Source organism: Gavialis gangeticus, unplaced genomic scaffold, assembly GCF_001723915.1.
Source record: "Gavialis gangeticus isolate Ggan-Ray unplaced genomic scaffold, GavGan_comp1, whole genome shotgun sequence".
NCBI classification, from domain to species: domain Eukaryota; kingdom Metazoa; phylum Chordata; order Crocodylia; family Gavialidae; genus Gavialis; species Gavialis gangeticus.
Genome location: NW_017729013.1, coordinates 2,805,956 through 2,825,082, shown reverse-complemented (window position 1 = coordinate 2,825,082; position 19,127 = coordinate 2,805,956). Strand labels below are relative to the sequence as shown.

Genomic DNA, 19,127 nt, shown 5'->3' with positions numbered 1-19,127 from the left:
CCCCCCCCCCCCCCAAATTCAGAATGCATACACTTAACTTTTCAACCTGTATAATATAAAGTCATTTAAATGAGTGATGGTGTTATATTGTAGACGTATACAACTTGGGTGCATTTACAGTGGAATTTAAAATCCAGTGGCATGAAGCAAATAATATTTTTGACAATTGAAAATCATTTTGATGTGAAAAAAGGGAGCCAACTGGGAAAGGATGAAATTCTGGAAGGTGTGTGAGGTATTTAAAGAGGCAATAGACATTGGTAATCTGACCTAATTTGTTGCTGTCTGTGTCGTGAAGAGGCTTGCTCATGATGTTGGAGGAATTTAAGGGGTTTTGCTTTGGCCTTTAAAATCTCTATTCCTTTTATTAGGTTCATTGATCTTGCAGAGTCTGGCCTCCAACTGAGGCAAAGTTTCCTGTTTCCAGTTATGCTGCAGGGAGAGAAGTGACATATTCCTACCAAGAGAATTAGATTAAAATACCCAGTGCCTGGATGCAATGTGCATTTATCTCCCTTCCTAAAGTAAGACTCCTGCTTGTAGAAAGGCAGTGTACAGTTTTGACAGCTAAAATAAAAAGCCTTAAGGACAAGCAACCTCTTGAATGTTCCAAGGGCTTCATTTCCAACGGAAAGATTTCAATTACAGTCATTTTCCTCAAGTAAGTACAAAGAGGTAAATGGAACCCCTGTTTCAAATGTTAAACTCGCAGACTATATTATTACCAGTTGCACTTTGAAAGTAAAGGATGCAGCCAATCTAAATCAAAGCCCTGATTCCAAATTACTTTTTAAGAGTATGATGAGGTCTGCACCCAGTAATTCAGCCACTTGGTATTGAACAGTACATAGTACATCAAATGTGACTTTCATTAGACCGCAGCGCTCTTCCGGGGGTTCTGAAGGCAGAAGGCATCTTTCTCAACCAGCGGTAAGGACTGCCTTGAAAGGCAGCAGTGCAGCTGTAGATTAATGTCTTGGCTATATTTTTAGAGATTTTAGTGATTTCTTCCCTCCATGTGCTTGCTCTGTTATTTGTCTTACCCTGTTGAAGGAGGCTCGCGTCTTTGGCTAAAAAGAGACCATCTCTTTCCTTAGATAAACCCTTTTATTCTGGGATCCTGCAGAGGCGCAAGCCCATTGTCCCACCCTAGGTACCTGCGAAGAACTGATGTAACACTTTTTTCCCTGGGACTGTTGGAGCTAACTGGGACCAATTGCCACTCAAACTGCATGTGTAAATTAATATCTCCTGGCCTATTTTGTAGGGGTGTGCGAAACAGGCCATATTTGATTTGGATTCAGATTCAGCCCAAATCAGGGACAGTGATTCGGTTTGTTCATTCGGATCGCTGTCCCCGATTTGATTCGGCCAAATCTGAAGATTCGATGCTGATTCAGAGAATCAGCCGTTCGGCCATAGACACAGCTTTAAATATTTTTTCTACGTACCTCCAGGTATCAGGTGCAGCTCGTGAACACTGCAATGCTGGAGCAGATGGAGCATCCCACAGGAGGATGGGGGGGCCCCTGCTTGCTTGGAAGAGGACTTAGAAGTGCTTCCGATCTACTTCTGGCTCCACCACCAAGTGCACTCACCCACTAGCACTCCCTCAGCTCAGTGATGGGTCACAGGGGGACCCTGGGTGCCTCGTCAGACCCACGAGGTACCAGTGGCCAAGCCAGGGGGGCGCCGTGGGGCCCAGCACACTCCCTGGCAGTGGAGTGGAAGTGCTTCTGGTCCACTTCCAGGTTTGCTGCCGAGCGCTCTGGGGAGTCCCCCGCGCTCCTGTGGGGCACTGCATCTGCCCCACCATCACAGCACTCACAAGCCACCTGGTACCTTGAGGTATGCTGAATAATCATTTAAAGCTGTGTCTATGTCCGAATCGTTGAATGTTTCCAAATTGATTTGTAAGGTTCCAGTTTGATTCGGAGAGATTAAAGGGTCTCCTGATTTGATTTGGATTCGGAGTTTTGGCCGCCAAATCGGGCCAAATCTCCACCGAATTGAATCAGGGACCAAAGCGTCGCGCAGCCTTACTATTTTGATAGCAGCCAAAGCCCAGCTCCAGATGAAACGAATAATCTGGTCCTCTTTTTGAACCCAGTGTGAACGCCTCATTACACATTAATTTTTGGCAGCTTCTGGAGCTCTTAACCCCTGGATTGTCCACACAATACCTAAAACTAGCTTTAAGCATTCCTTAGGCAGCTTAAAGTTAACGCCACTCCAACCTAGGTTTATCTTTGTGTTACCTAGTTGTGTTACATGAACTCATAGCCACTCGCCACTTAAGGCTACACCTTAGTGTCAGCACCCCGCCTAGACCCTATCCCCTGTTGGCACAGTTTGGGCCCACTAGATAGACCACTGAATGCTGGTGTCCCCTCCCTGCCACACTTGCTTGTGGCTGCCCGTGCTGCCTGTCCCCGGGGAACAAGTGGGGAAGGGTTAACCTGCCTGTCTGGTCACTGCCCCTGCTGCTGCTGCTCTCCAGGCCAGGGAAGAGCAGCAGCATGAGCAGTAGGGGTTAGGCAGGCAGGTTGCCCCTTCTCTGCCTGCTCCCCTGGGACAGACAGTGTGGGCAGCCACAGGGAAGTGGGGTTGGGGGGAACCCCAAGGCACATGGGTGGGAGCCCTGGGGGCAGGAGGGCAAGGTGGGGTGGGGGCTTCTTACCTTTCACTGCTTCAGGCCTCTGATGGCTCGAGTGTGTGACTGCTTCAGACACAAGCTAACACTTACATCTATCAGCATTTGAGTGACCCACAGTGTAACATGCAACAAGGCCCTGACGTAATCTTTGTTCACCCAGCCTCTCATTTATTTTCTGTACCATTTCCTCCACACACCGGAGATTTTCAAAGGGCTCAGCCCCTCTCCCACAACTCATTTGGGATTGGACTAAAAAGTTCTCAGTGCTCTTATTTCTTTGTGTGTATGTACAGAAGCTCTGAAGTGCTGAACGCTCCCCTTTCCACTCATTTGAAAAATAAGGTGACTCATTTTGATGGCTAAGTAGGCCTGCCCAAGCCCAGCAAAATCAGCCTACCCTCTCCATGGGTTTTAGCAACCTTCCGGATCAAGACTTTTTTTTCCTCCTTGTTTCCTCCCAAGAAGGACAAGAGATTGGTTAGCTTCGCTACTAGGAAGACAGAATTTTTCGGGGAAAGCTCATCCCCACTAGGAAATGTTTGCTTCTGGACATCTGGAATTTGCACCCAAGGCACAAGGCAGCCTCTATCTTTTGCTGAAAAAAGCAAAAGGGTTTTGTTTTCTCCCCCCCCCCCCCATGTGGACATGATTCTTCTGCACGTATGAAACAAAACAGCCAACAAAACCAGATGTTATTTGCTTAAGTTTTCCCATTTGAGGAACAGATAGACTCTTGAGGTAAATATTGCTTCTAGTGAGCATTGGATCAGACTCGTAGTACTTAAAACTACTACATTGTACTGTAAAAATGTCTGCTTCAGTTCCTGTTTTACTGCTAAAGGTACTGACCAGGTATTCACATTCAATTTTTGCTTTTCCACTGAGCTTTTTCAAGTCGGTACGTATAGTTCAAAATAATAATTTTCAGGAGATATTTCCAATTCACCATTGAATGCTGCTAGTTCCTGAATTATTTACTCATAACGTTATTCATATGGCATTCCCTGGGTTGAAGAGAAGAATACAGTAGAAAACTTGCTTTCAAATTTATGTTGTGAAGAGCTAGTTTTAAGATGCCTACTGCATGCTCTAAATCTGGAGATTTTCCTCCCTCAGATGATATAGGAGACATACACTTGATTGATTTTTCTGTTTTTATAAATCATTTTCCAAACTGTGCACCTCCAGCTACCAGTATTTCAAATTGAACAGTGATCGCCTTGTTTCCTGCTTCTTATGTGCAGCTCATCAGCCGGTATAAATTGGCATAGCTCCATTGAAGTCAATAGAACTAAAAAACAAAACCAAACAAAAAACCCACGGGCTGTGAATATAATCTATTCCAAGATGCAATGAACACAACATTTTTAATTTCCTAACTTTCTGGGTGCCTTTGTGACATCATCCTTACAAAGAGTTTGGTTTATTTTGGTTTTTTGCCCTGTTGACATTGGGTTATGCACTTGTCTGGTGTATTGCTGAATGGAGCACTTACAAGATTGTACGGCTAGGGAGAGAAATTACACATACAGTGGTATAAGTGATCTGAAACGGGTTCGTATCTATAACACAACAGAAGTTCACCACCTCTGCAGGGTGGGTGGGCTACCCTTGGCCCATGCTGCCTGCTCCAGCTGAGCAGGAAGGCATGCTCTAGCACCTCTGGTTTCTGCTGTGGGCCACTGCAGGCATGTAGCTGCATTTCTGGAAACAAAAGTGAATGTCTGTTCACTTGTTTATCAGTTCAGGCTATGCAGTTGAGACTGACCTGTGGAGACTGAATGGAGTCAGCTTCAGGCTTTTTGACTGTCTGTACTTAACCTGTGTTTTTAACCCTGTGCTCCGGATGTTGCTCCTCAAACTTTTGGGGGAGTTGGTGATTAGATCTGTTACATGCTTGCCCTTGACTTGGTGTTAATTTCCTTTACTGAGATTGTGAAATTCAGCCCCAGATTTAGCTGAACATGTTTCAGGTAAGAAATTCAGTCCCGAATCATTGGAGTTTGCCATGTGTCGTAACTGGTGGCCCCTAATTCATAAGAAGGTTTTCAAATAAAGCCCTAAACCCTTTATTTGTCCAGCGGCTCTCCAGGGTACCGATGGAGAAGCTAAGGGAAATTTTAAGGTACTTTTTTTTTTTTTTTTTTTTTTCTGCGAACCTAGGGGCAGTCGCTTCCTAATGTAAACAGGAACAGAACAGCTTATGAGGTCTGCTCCAGCACGATCCAGATACCAAGAGTCCCAAAAGACCATTTGAGTAACTAAGCATAACAAGAGTTATAGGGAAGTTTTTCTACCCCCAGTCTTCTCTACCACATTTCTTGTGGGACAGGTTAATAAAGGAGAAGCTGTATGCCATCTGAGGAATCCTCCTAGTTGTGGACGTAGCTTGCAACTTTTCCTGTAAGTAGATAAATCAGCTCCTTAAGTAATTTTATTCTTAAAACAGGTCAATATATGCTGAATCACTTCTGGGTCTTTGGGTCCAATTTCTGCATGTTCCCATTTGCAAAAGAAAGGAGAATTGCAAGCTGATGGGAATAGCCACTTGCAGTTTTTCTTGCTGGTAAAACAGCAAGAGAAAAAAAAAAACCTTACAGTTTTCTCATGTAAATTTTTAATTGAATGTATTTTCTTCTGTCAAGCAACTTTTACAGTCCAGCGCACAAAACATGCAACCAGAGACAGAGAAACTTTGCACAATGAACTGCATGTAATAGGCTAGTTATGCATCCATTACACACTCTTTAAGAGTGTGCAACAAAGATAAATTTAAATGTGCGGGCCTAGTGCATAGTAACCTTCAAAAGGTAATTAGAACTTGCACAATAGTGCTTTCATAGTTACTTAGTCTTAGTACAGGTTGGAAGGCTCTGAAGAGCTTTATCAGAAATGGTTGCCTCTTGTAACAAGAGGAGAATACATTTTTAAACATACTGGTAGGTTTTAAAGTCCTGCATAAATGATGCTAACACTACTATACCAGTGCCTAGTGTTAATGGCCGTTGTTTCGCAACACTCTTACAGTGACAAATTGGTAAGGAATAAGACTGCGTTTATATCCGTTTGATTTATAGCAACATTTTGTGGCTTAAGTAGCACATTCTAATCCAATAATCAAAGTGTTTTATCTACATTGTAATCTTCCCAGCAACCAAGAAATGTGGGGTGGGTTACTAACGCCTACTGCGTGCATGCTTCAATTGAGGTTCGTGGTAGCAGAGGTTATGTGATGAGTCGCTGACAGAAGTGAAGAATCCTGCCTGCCAGTCCCCTAATTTGAAAAACTAGATGGTGTGCTTGTCTTCGTTGCAGAGAAACTGTCATTAACAGAGTCAGTAGCCTCAATGTTAGTTAAAGACTTGTGTAAGCTGCAGTTCTTCACAATTATTTTTGGTTTTGACTGAAGAATCAGTTTTTGGCATATAAGTGGCATATATTTTGAAAGAGGTGGCTGGGGAGCTAGCAGGCTCACTGCTTTGCGAGTGTTAAGGAAGAGTGGTGTAAATAAGTTTCTGCTGTACATCCCTCTAATGCACTGTGCCCTATAAAGGCTAACCTAAAGTGAACTGATGTTATAGGATGTTAGAGCACTGTATGCCGCTTATATCCTCCTGGGCACTGAACTGACATAAGACCTTCTGCAGTCTGGAAGGAATTATTTGGAGGCTAAGAGACAAATTCTTTAGAAAGGCTAGACACATGCAGACACAGAAGAAACCTTTTGAAAGTGCATTAGGGACAGGGCTTTAGATTTGTAACCCTGTGGTATATGTAGCCTTATAACCAATAATGTATAGGTAATAGATGGTTTCATATTCAGGACACAGTCGATAACAGTGGTTGATTGAGTGGATGTCACGCACAATCTGCTCATACAGAATGATTTGCCTTTCTAAAGCTATGCTCACCAGTTCTGTAGATAAGCTAGGGGCTTTTTTCTTTTCCTTCACCCCCCACCCCCACCCCCAACTCCCTTCCTGGACCTCATTTGCCTAAGGGCTAGTCCTTTTAATTATTTAAGAACTGGGTTTTGTTTACAGTTTGTAATAGAACTGATAAAAGATTAACAAGGAGCTTGGGTCTCATTCTCCAGGAAATTAAGGCTTTGAAACACTTACAAGCTACCAATACTTGAACACTGCAAAAGATGAGAAAAGGGCTAGACCAAAAGAAACAATTATGTTGTTGCAGTTCTTTAAAAAAAAAAAAAAATCTGGTTTGCAGTTGTATGGGAGCACAAAAAAATGCTTGCTTTATCGACCATTTATACTTTCTTTTAGTGAAGAGCTTGCAGAAGATGGTGGTTGTATGAAGCATAGTGCTGAGTATGCTAAAAGGCTGCGCCCTTGCTCCAAAGGGGCAGTTGCATCCATGATACTGCAAAAGTGGGAGTGGGATTATATGAATATTGGAGCAACATTCACAGTCTGAAGGGGGTTATGTTACATTCATTTCACCTCTACCATTGTAATTGTGTCTTTGCCAAAGCTAACCTAAGGAGTTCTACCGTGTCCATTATTATATTGTTCATTTAAATCTTGAAGATAAAGAGCATTTCAAAACGACCGTATTGGTCGCTTGTAAAGGCCCTCGCAATTTGGAGACAACTCTGGCAGACTGGCTGTTTCCTGCTGAGATCCTTCTACAGCTAGAGCCTTTTTGGTAAGACTGCTGGCAATGTGTTCCCCATGGGGGGGGGTCTTCAGTTCTGGATTTCACTCCTGTCCTTAGTGCATAGATAATGGATTTGTTATTATCCATCTTTACTGACAGACAAAGGGGTGTTTACAAGCATGTTAAGGGGGGTCAGAGGTTCCTAGGGAGAGGAGAACAGCATTGAGTGCTGATTTCAGTGAAGCTTTTTTCTTTTTTTTTTCTGGTCAGTTGTAGAAATTCTGCGAAAATTTCCAAGATAAATAATTTATATTGCAAATTGTAGACATTTAATTGGTCTGCCTCTTCCAAAAGGCTCTGATTGGGTTGGCTGGGTGTAAAGAGATTATGTTTATTAATGGTGAGCTGTGCTGCTTCTTACTTCTAAGACTGATTTACAGTATGTGTTGCAGCGCATGTCTTTCTATCAATCGTGAAGTGAAATCCTTTCCTCCTTGGCTGAACAAAGTGGGGAGACCTTGGTATGGACAGACATCTTTTACCGTGTAAGTTGTAGGACTAGATCTCTGCATGGTATTCAAGGTTGCTATGTAATAGTATATCCAGCTAGGCTGCTAGCCTATATTCCACCTTCCTGAGGCATTGTGACCTGCAAATTAATGTGCAAGTCCAGTCTCCATCAAGGTAGCATGTAAGCAATGGGCACTCGGGAGCTCTGTGGTGTGTGCTGCATTCCTTTTTTGCAAGGAACCGTATGCAGCACTCAGCAGTTCATGGCAGCCCATCCTGAAGCTTTCGGTTTTCAATCGTGCCCCTTGTTCCTAAATTATACTCTGCCAATACTCTACCAATCTTGGCTGCAATGGGTTTTTACCGTTGCTATAAAATTAAAAAGTAAGTTGTTGTTATACAGTGATTGTGGCAAATGACTGGAAGTGGCATTTTCTGTTGAAGTGCTCTGTGCCCTTGGGCAATAGTCTCATTTACCTTCTCTGTGCTTTCTTTTTGTGGCCAGTAAAATGGGTTATAATGCTCATGTGCTTTGTTCAGTATCTTCATAGTATTCTTCAAAAGAATAATCTCCATAAGCATAAAGTATTAATAATTATTAACTGTTGTATGCATGGACTATTTCTGCAAATTCTCAAACAATTCTACCGCTGCAAGAATGTAGAGAAAATTTGTGTCATTGGGGACTTACTGAATTATAGGTTTTCTTAGCACCTTGAATTAAGCACAGTGCACATATATAAACCTAGCTTATATTTGCAATTATATTAAGAGGGGAAACCCTTTATGGTCCAGAGGGGATGATAAGGGCACAGCCTTTAAAAATCCAGGGCAGATAATTAAGTAAAGTCATATTATTCCTTTGGGCAAGAGCTGTGAAAGCTAACACGGCCACACATCAGGTTCAAAGGTCTGCATGTAGATCCTAATCCTTTTAAGAGACAGGATAGAATATCATTGACTGTTCTGTAAACTCAGGTCCAATAACCAACTTGTTCCTGTATAGGACATGGAAACTGAGAGAGGTGAATCAGTATGTGCCACTGGTTCAGTGCCCATGGCTACTAGAGCTGTGGTGCAAGGGAGAATTGTATCACTAGACGACATGGGTAATGAGATGCTAAATGCCATGAAGCTCATCATTTTTCATTTGTACATTTACCCTTTGCTCCATGTTATCAGAATGCTAATTTTCTGGTAATATTCACATGACATGGCGAGACAAATACCTAATCAGTTCTTTCATGCTATGGGTGTATGAAAGTGGGGAGGTAAACCTAAGACTTGCTATATTCTCTAGATTGGATCCCCTTTCTCTTTTTTTTTTGTCTCCTGGTTCTGACTTACTTTTCATTTGTGCAGGTGACTGAATATGGGTTGAAACCTGGATGGTTGCACATGCTTGAACAGGTCTTACGTTCATTCCAATAGAGGGCAATATAATAGCTACTCTGTGGAAGCGTAGAGAGAAGAGAGCAAGAGAGATGGAAATGTGTTGCATTATTATATAGCGTTATAATGAGAGGCATTTGCAGCTTTCCCGTGTTTTGCACGTTACACATGAATGGAGTCTACTGCTATTTCCCTGTCTAGTCTCCTGCAATTTTTCAACCTTGGTATCAGTCTGTTTCCAGAGTTCCTAAAACTTCACTGGTATTTAACGTGTTGACTGCGATTGGCGCTGATCTCCTTTAAAAGTCTAGGATCTGTTCCATCTGGTCCCTGAGACTTGGCAGCTTGCATGGGTAGCTAGCAATAACTGATTTTTTCCATGAGCACCAGTACTGAGGAACCAATTCATGGATAAAAAGATTAAAATCCGTAAATCAGAAAAGCTGGGAAAATGTAACAGTTGCAAGTCTGCCAAGGAAACACTCCTTGTTGGCTTATAAATTTCATGACAAGTTAAAAAGGAGCGATTGGAATTGTCAGTCAGTTTTGTTGTCAGTCAAGGAGAGTTGAAACCGAAATCATGTTCGAATGCATTAGCCATGCCTGGACAGGGAAAATCAACTGTCTTTCAAAACAGTTTGTGCTACCATCCAACATGTCTCACTTGCCAAGTGGGTTACATTTGTAATTAAAAATTAATTTGCAATTTTTTTTTATCTTGAGTGTCTGGAAGTGGGTCAGAGTTGTCTGTGGATGGATCTCAGGAGATGGCTGTATTATATGGGAATGGCTGAATCTCTTGAATGTTGGGACTGGAAAGGCAAAGCAGAGGAGCTGTGCTAACGGGGAGATGAGGTGTCAGGGCGCAACGCTGACAGCAAAAGTGCATCTTCTGCCAGTATGATGACAGTGCTGTGGGGGACCCCCGACTCTCCCGTGTGTCTCGGATAGCAGCAGAGATCCTGGCCGGGTTTGGCAAAGAAAGTAAAATCCCTCAGTTTTGGGTCAGGGCATCACTGAGGTTATCTAGACTTCAGTGAACTTTTGTCTGGCTGAACGCAATGCCCTCTTGAAAGGTTTTACTAAGGCAGAATACGGCTCGCTGACAAAGGCGTGCTACCAGCCTGTGACTCACCAACTCCCATGCTCCGTGCCCTGCTTTCTCAGACTTGGCAGGTTCCCACCCACCCCTATTTCTCCTACACATGAGTTGAATGGAAATGAAAGTGGGAACAATATCCATCCCTCCCTGGTTGGAAGCAGGTGGTAGTGATGGAAACTCAGCTTGTTTAGTCTCAGAAGACAGTCTGTTTAGTGCCATAGTAATAGGCACATTAGAGTGATTGACAGAGCAGACTGATCAGCAGGGGTCCACGTTTTCCATGTGCTGCAGAAAAATGTGGATTTTCTCCTTTAAACGAGAAAACTGCGGGAAACCGTGCATTTCCCTTTGCAGGCCGGCTGTGTTCCAGCTCCGGCTTGGGTGGGAGGCGGGCTGGGGGCTGAGGGTCAGAAATGAGAGGCATCTGCAGGGCTGGCGGGGTTTTGGCTTGGGAGCGAGGGGAATGGCATGGGCAGGGACATGTCAGGGCTGCTCAGTGCCACAAAGCAATGTGTGTGTGTTTGTGGGGCAGCCGCATCCTGGTGAGCAAAGGCGGTATGGGAAGCTCTGACTTTTGCATGATAAAAAAACAAAACAAAAAAAATCAAGTGCCAAAATATATAGGTATTTAGAATTTATTTTATTATAATGATCGAGCCACTGGTAGGCTTCCAAATTGCTTTAAAATTGTAAGTGTATCAGTAAAACATTGTGTTAAATTGATATCTATATATATATAAAATGAAACACCATGTATATGTGTGTACATATGTGTATGTACATATGTGTGTGTATATGGTATTTCACTTTAATCACAGAAAAACATGGATTTGTGGTGGTTTTAATTGGAGAATTGGGGATTTTTATCAGATAATCTGCACTTTTTAGAGAGAGCAAACTAGGATCCTTGATTAGCTTAAGGAGTATACTGTGTAGTGGATGTGGACCTAGAGGTAGGAGCTAGGATAGGTAGGAGGTTTATACGTTTTGCTATTTTGGCGCATTGGTGTGTTGCAGTTGTTTGGATGTCCTCAGAAGTCTATTATTGGCACATCTTGAAAATCTAAATTTTTGTTCTGACAACTAATCAACATTATATAACAAAAATTGTTGCCAAATATTGACATAAAGGCTTAAAGAAAGGCATGGCCTCTGCACTTGGATATCTGTGTTTCTTTAGGCTATCATTGTGGATAGAAGATAAGCTAAATGCAATTGTTTTCCCAGGTCGAGGTTGCTTTTTTTTCTTTAATAGCCTTTGGCCATCTTGCTACAGATGATTGAATGATTCCACGATGCAACCTGGCAATGTTCAAACTCATTAGCAAACTTTAAAATGACTTATGCTTGTTTATGAATTGCAGTTCATTTCCTTGAGAGAGCACGTAATGGTTGGTTTAAGCCATAAAGTGGAATTGTGGAACAGTGATGTCATGTACTGTGGCATATGGGACTGGTATTCCCTTGATGACTGGAAAGGCTGCTCTGTTTAGCAGCAGTTGGGGAAACAGGATGGTGCAGTGGTACGGACACTAGCCTTGGACTCAAAGGACACGGGTTCATTTTTTTCCCTTTCTGCAAGCTTCCCCCTGTGACCTTGGGCAAGTTGCTTAGGATCAGGTTTTCAGAACTGATTTACTTCAAGTGAAATTCTCGCTCGGGTGTATTTTGAAATTCCCACTAGGCAGATATCTGGCTCTTCAGGTGCTAGGAGTTCTGATGCCTAGTACCTTGGTTGAATTATTAGACAATGAATGCTACATAACATAGAATCATAGAAAATCAGGGTTGGAAGGGACCTCATCTTCCTTTCCTTCCCCCGCTGCACAGCCTAGATCTTGCAGGCTGGATTAATTGCATGGGGGTCCCTCCCCTTCCTTTGCCTTCTGCATACCTGGTCTGGTGGCCGCTCCAGCCGGTCTGCTATCCACACTGATGCAGCATGAACACCACTGCTTCCAGCCAGAGCAGCAGCTGTGCTTGCACATGTCCACCCTGCCTGGGCTGCACCACATGTAATTCCTGCATTGGGATGGGGTGCCCTGCTGTACAGACTGGCTGGAGGGTGCACTATGTAGTGCAGTCCCAGAGCTGGCAGGTGCTACAGTCTGGCTGAGGTCAGGTCTGTAGGCCTGATCCGGCTTCTGGACCAGCCACAAGTACATGCCTTACCCTGTGTAGGTCTGATCACACCCAGAGGCAGCAACAGAGTCTAGATGGCAGGGCTCTGTTGACTGAATCTGGCCTGTAGACCATATTTTTGACACCCCTAGTCTAGCTAGACTGAAGTGTGAAGATGCTTGCCATCCCTACCCTCCCCTACACAAACTCCAACTAGTAGTCAACATTTACACCTTTAAAATCCATCTTCTTTCCACTTTTAAAATCAATAGCGGCTGAACAAAGAAGTGACCTTCCCAATCCCCCTAAATGTAGCATATACTTGCAGTTGCTTCATTTATATTTTTTCCCATCCCCGTTAGTTCAGAAGTCATATATAGAGCCTGTGTATTCACAGACGTCTCCAGTCAAATATGAATGTTGTGTGGAGTGTGTTCGGTGATCAGTAGCTAACTAGAAACGATCCCTACAGAGCTTCAAAATTATTTTTCTAGAGGCTGCGATGAAAATATCTGAGGGGTGTGTATGTGCTGCAATGCCTGTTCACTTAGACATTACTAAGGACACATGCAGTATTATCTTTATGATTTTAATATATGCTCTAATATGTTTTCACTTCATAAATAAGTCTATGAGAAATGTAGAAGAATATGGCAAAAGCACCCCGATTTGTTCCCATGGTTTTGATTCAGGTGGCCAGCCTCAATAAAAGTCAACATGTCTAACCACAAATGCTTTGACAGGTGCCTGCGTTGCTTTATGTAGCAAGAGCTGTTGAGACTCGCCGACAAGATGTCAACATGTACGTTTCCCGGAGACTTTTCCAAAATGTTTTTCTCTTCTCTGGCAATTGAGAAATTTTTGTAACATTCGCTCCATCTTCACTGAACCAGCCCAAGGCTTACTTGAAACAGAAATTTTGCTGTAGTGGCCAGATGTACAAGGGCACTGAGGCACCTGAAGATGCCAATAGGTGCCTATTGGGGTTGGTTAAAATGCCGTAGCAAACTAAACGTGCAACTTTTCAGTGGGAATTGGATTTCTAACTCACTTAGACTTTTCTACCTTCCTTGTGTTTCTAAATATCTTTATAAACTGGGCCCCATATCCTCATCTGGGATAAGTCACCGAATCATAGAAAATTAGGTCTGGAAGGGACCTCAGGAGATTATCTAGTCCAACCCCCGTCCTCAAAGTCTACATAGCTTAATTGATTTCAGTGAAACTATGCCAGTTACAAACCTGAGACTGTGCTTCTAGCATAATGAAAAGGGATAAGGTCCTAAATTGTCAAGTTTGTCTTGCTTATAATAAAGTTGTTTTATAGTGGCATAGAGGGTGGACAAGGCCTAGAGTTATACTGCAGTTTGCAGTCTACCGCAGGTATGCAAGGTTTCCAATATCAGACAGATGGCACGTAAGTAGTTAGATGTAGTTCCACTGTGTCCCAATAGTTGGGGTAACAAGTGTTACTTGGGTCCCCTGATCGCACAATGGTGTGTGTGGGTTGAAGGACAAACAGCTAGACAATTTTGTTCAAGTTAGACTCCTCTTGCTTCCTGCCTCAGGGCTCGATTAAACTTCCACCGGAGATGCTGAAGGCAACAGAAATCATTCTAAACACCTGCTTATCCCAAATCTCAGTGTGATCACTTTTTTGTAACCTCCCTGAATCATGGCATACAAGTTCAGCAAAAAAATAAACAGCAACAACTAGATACCCCAGATATTTTTTTCAGCTATCAGGCAGAATTTATTTTTTATTAGGGAGGAATAATGGTGTCTTACATTTGAGGATCTTGGAAAATTTTGCGTGGATTGATTAAGCTGTGTATCCATACTATAAGGTAAGCTTACAATAGCAGGCAATCAAAAGTAACAGGCCCAGAGAGATTAAGTGACTTGCCCAATGCAATGAGTCAAATACAGCAAGTTTTGTCCCCCTTTGGAGTCGATGTGCATTTCCCTTGGATGTCAGTGGTCTGCGTCCCACCCCTGAACCATTAATTCCTGGTCTCCTGTTCTCACTCGGTTTGCTTGTCCGTTGAATACGAACCGTCCGGTGGAAGGACACGATGGGCTAGATACTTCCTCCCATCCCTGCTCCTCGCTAGCTCGCCATTTTAGCAAAGTGGCTATTAAAGAGCCTAAAGTGCCAAGGACCTCTTCTGTTGCCTGAGTGGGAATATTGTGTGAAAACATTCCCACGGCTGAGATCAGTCATTAGGGACCTCAGCACGGGATCTGACCCTGCGAGGTGTGGTTAATCCCAGGTGGGGTGAATGTGACTTAAGTGAAGTTCAGGAGGGCTGAGGTTCCCTGGTGGGAGTTTGGTGATCCCATTTCAATGTTGGAAAATGGTATTACATAGAAATCAGCCTGATATTCTGAGATGGGAATGTCAGCACTAATAATCCAGAGGCTCTGTCTTTCCCAGAGGACCTTTACAATTCGATTGAAAGCTGCTTTTTTTTTTTCCCCCTCCCTGCTCCCAGAGGATAAATGTTACTCTTATTGCTCTGCTATTTTTTGTTCTCGGAGTACACTGAGACTACTAGCACAAAAAGCTGATTGACAGTCCCGCTTCCAGCTCTATGAAAAGAGGAAGTGACCTTCAACACTGAGGTTGTGGATATGTTTTGACTGTAAGGAAATCTTTTTTTTTTTCCTTTTTCTTCTTAAATATTGCTCTAACCCTTTTGTTGACCAAACTTTCTTTTCATGTACCTTTTTCAAAGGCTTAACCTCTTCCTGCCCTGAGGTAGGATTAAACTAGCTCATCAGTTTCTTAAGAAAAGGAGCGGGTAGGGACAAACCAGGAAAGGTGACCTTGCAAATTTGCCTGTAGAAAAGGGAGCTCTCTTCCCATGAGCCTAAAGTAATTAGCTTTTATTTTTGGAGTCCCCCTGGCATGAACAGTTCCCATGTCTCAGATGACTGCATAAATGCCTGATGATTGTGCCTTCCAAATCATTTAGCCATTGCATGCAAGTACCCGGTTCTCTGGAGGGGGGTTTGGTCAGTGCCACCACTCGCTCACTATGGCAGTAGTCATCCCAGAGGAACTGAATATTATCACTCTGTATGGTAAATCTGTCCGAGCAAGAGTGGAGCCTGCAGCAGTAATTGAAGAAGCTCAAAGCTACTCTGAAAGGAAGAGGAGAAAACTGAAAAGCTGCTGTCATGAACCAAACAAAGGCGTCTTTGGCCTTTCTCCCAGAGTGGTGGAGAAAACATGTCATCGTTCCTGCTGCACGTGGCAGATAGGCATAAATACTGTTTGCACTGGCCCCTCTCCCCAGACAGTTAAAACCCAGAGCTGAGTCAAGTGAGAGATCCAAGATTTAAAAAAAAAAAAAAAAAAAAAAAATGAATAAAGTGAGCTGAATTGCAAAGTAACGTAATGCCTGTGCGCCCAGGATGCCAATGGATGTTTCCTTTGTTCTGAATGAATGGATGTAAGGGAGTGGTGTGGACTGGGGTATACATAGAGATACGGGAATATTTTACCGTCAGCTCATATAGTCGTATGTTGAGAATAAAAAAATATTCTTTGCTTTAGAGGTCTGTTCTGTAGCACACTTGCGAGTGTGTCTACCGCATTTGTTATTGTGCATTGTGGCCATGGACTGGTTCCTAGCTGACCTGTCTTAAGCAGCCAAGGCTAATCTGAAAGTCTCAGTGGGCCAAAAAAGCAAGCTGCCTTCTCATCGTTGCCTCAGCCATGCCAAGGGACCCACAGTGACAGGGGCTACTTTAAATGGTATGCCCTTCGTGTGCACCTTTTCTCTGAATAACCCCAAAGAGGAATAACAGGCTTTTGCCCGAGCACCTGTTATGAGCACCCTGATTTAAACAGGACAATTAAAAGGTACAAAACAGGCCTGATATTTTGGATGTGAACCAGAGTGATTTGACTTCAGCGTGGCCAGGCATGGGGTAACTTATTTCAGTTTTTTAACTCCGACCGGTGGTGGCGTTTTAGAAGTTAGGATAAAGTGATATGTGGGTTTTGGTGCCGGACAGCGCATTAACAACTGTTGTGTCTGGTCAGGATGGAGTATTAACCAGCCTCAGGTTTATCTTAGTGGCAGTAACGTGGGCTATAAGGGAATGTCATTTGGTACAAACTAGCTGAGGCCAATCTATTTTTTTTTCCTCTTCTATTGCCCATCATTATATTTCAAGAATCTTAAGCAGTGCAATTGCAGTCAGTGATCAAAATGCACCCCCAGTTATAAATGCAACATAGACGCTGCCAGAACAAAAAAGATCCAAAGCCCACCTGGTTCAATATCCTGTCTTTCTCTGAGGTTTTTGGTTGTCGCCATGTTGGTCTAGACTCTAAGGACATAGGCAGGCAAGGTTCTTTGGGTAGATGCGATCTCTTTTATTAGACTGACTGAGTAGTTGGAACAAAGCTTTTTGCAAGCTTTCGGGCACAAGTACCCTTCTTCAGGCATAGGGAGACTGTGCTGTTGTTCTGAGACCACCCCCCAAGGAATGAAAGGAGCTAAAAGCACGATAGGAAGTCAGTGAGAATGTAAATAGGTGGAAATTAGGCGGTACCGCTCACTTTAGAGGCGAGTAAAAGAATCTTCTTACTAGGCAGATGCAGGAAAATTAGTGTCTCCCCCTGCTTCTGCCCTCCAACATGCATTCATGCACGTGTGCGCTCTCTCTCTCGGTCTCATCCTGCTTTCTAGTCATTGAGCACTGGGATGAAAGGTTAAAACCGTCATGAGATTAGAGTAAGACTTAATAGTTTGTGTGCTCAAAATAGAAAATATTAGAACCGTCTTTAATCCCAGCTGTTCGGCACATGTATTTTATATGCGACTGAAATACCACTTGCGTGCCTTAGTTAGGATAGCCAGCCATGGATGTCCTGTATAACCTCTCTTAAAAAGGATGTATTTTCTGACTGGCTCAACAGGATAAACTGCAGGCCTAAACGCGGATGTGAAAAGAGGCTGCCATCATACCCTTGCTCACGTTGCCTTGCAGAATCGTTTCTGCAACTTCAATGCACTTCAGATGCTTCGACTGTAATTTTTTGCAGACGACTTGTGTGGTCTCCTGCCTTTTAAAAATAAACAGGTGCTGTCACTGCCAATTCCTAATCTCTCCTCTACTGCAGTAATTAAATGCTGGTAGTTAGAGGTTTAGGAAAGTATGGGAATGGGTGGTTCCAAATATATCATATTTTTGGATGATATGTTTTGATTATTCGCTATGATTTGTTTACAGCACTCTCTGGAAAACTAGAGCGTTTTGGGTGGATCAGAGCAGGTAATGACTATATTCTCCTGGGGTCAGAGTAACATGTAATGTGAAACAGAGGACAGAGTGTCCCTCATTTACTTGTATACCAATATGTATATTTATCCTGTCTCTTTCTCTCTCAACCCCTGAAAAAAATGTCTGTTCTGAATCAGCTTAGGGGTTGTTTTTTCTCTTCCTTCTTTGTTCAGTGTTTAAGCCCTGTGAAAATCCATTAGAAAAGATGCATTGTTTGATAGTCCCTGATAGCATCAGCTGGCAGTTTATCTTTCATGTTGCACAGTGGCTTCCATTACACCCGAGTGGCTGACTGCTTGGATTGTTCCCATAGTTTTGGTGGCTTCTGACCCAAGTAGTCCCGAGCTAGCCCTGGTGCTTCAATAAGCTTTCTGTTATCGGCATTCCAGATATTGGTATACCTATCAGAAGCTGGCACCGTGTCAGGCCTGTGGGCGTCCTTTAGATTCATCGTTGATAGATCACATGCTTTTTACTCTTGAGAGAAAACAAGCACTTTTTGTTTAAGTTCACTAATGTTTGGCAAAGAAATATAGCAGTAATTATACACCCAGCCTTCCTTCCCCCCCTTCATCTCCACTCCCCAGCTTTATAAAAGCAACCGGCTCTGGAACTGAACTAAATGTCATGAATGAATAATAATTTCTTTCATTTACGCAGTAATTAAACTTGTTGAATGCAGACTTAGTGCTTTGCTGCACACTATTTTATTTGTGTGGCAGATGCAAGCTTTTGTTAAATTCATGGAGGAGGAGAAAGAAATTAAGTATCTATTATGACTATGGTGAAACTTTTGTTAAGCTCCCCCCCTCCCCCAAAAGTTAAGGAGTAACTTTCCAAACTCAGCTGCTTAGTGTTACACACACTGATCCTTACTGAGGCATTTAATGGCCTTGTTTTCACAGGTGCTATATACCTATAGCTCCCCCAGTTCATAGGTACTGTAGCTGTGCATTACGTTTGAATATCATACAGCTTATTGAGATGAATTTAAATGTATAACTCCAGGTACCCTTTTTTCCCCATTCGTTATTGCCTGTGGGTTTTCTGTCATAAACAGCATCTTGTGGTGCAAGTTATATTAGACTGTCGTGCTTTGCTCCTTCTCTGCATCTTTGATGTAGCGCATATGGTAAATGGGAAGGGCACCTTACTGGGTGAAGCATCAGATTTGAAGTAGTGAAACTGCTGTGAATTATGGATTCGGATCCTACCAATGCCAGCTCAGCTTCTCCTCCTTCCTGACTGCGTAATTGAGACAGACGCACTGAATCACCAAAAAAGCAACAGTCTCAGTTTTCCCCAGCTAGGGACAAACATTACACATAAACCGATTTCAGTGATCTGATCTAAACCTGTAACATAGGGGTTGTCAACCAGGGGTACTTGGGAAGGCTGTAGTGGGTACATGTGGGTGGGTGGGCTGGG

At 43.1% G+C, this 19,127-nt stretch overlaps 1 protein-coding gene across 11 annotated transcripts in view; it reads left to right on the top strand.

Annotated features, from left to right (window-relative positions):
* The window catches only part of AUTS2 (autism susceptibility candidate 2), a 1,406,131-nt gene that overhangs the window by 418,950 nt on the left and 968,054 nt on the right, over nucleotides 1–19,127 (top strand). The window lies entirely within an intron of this gene.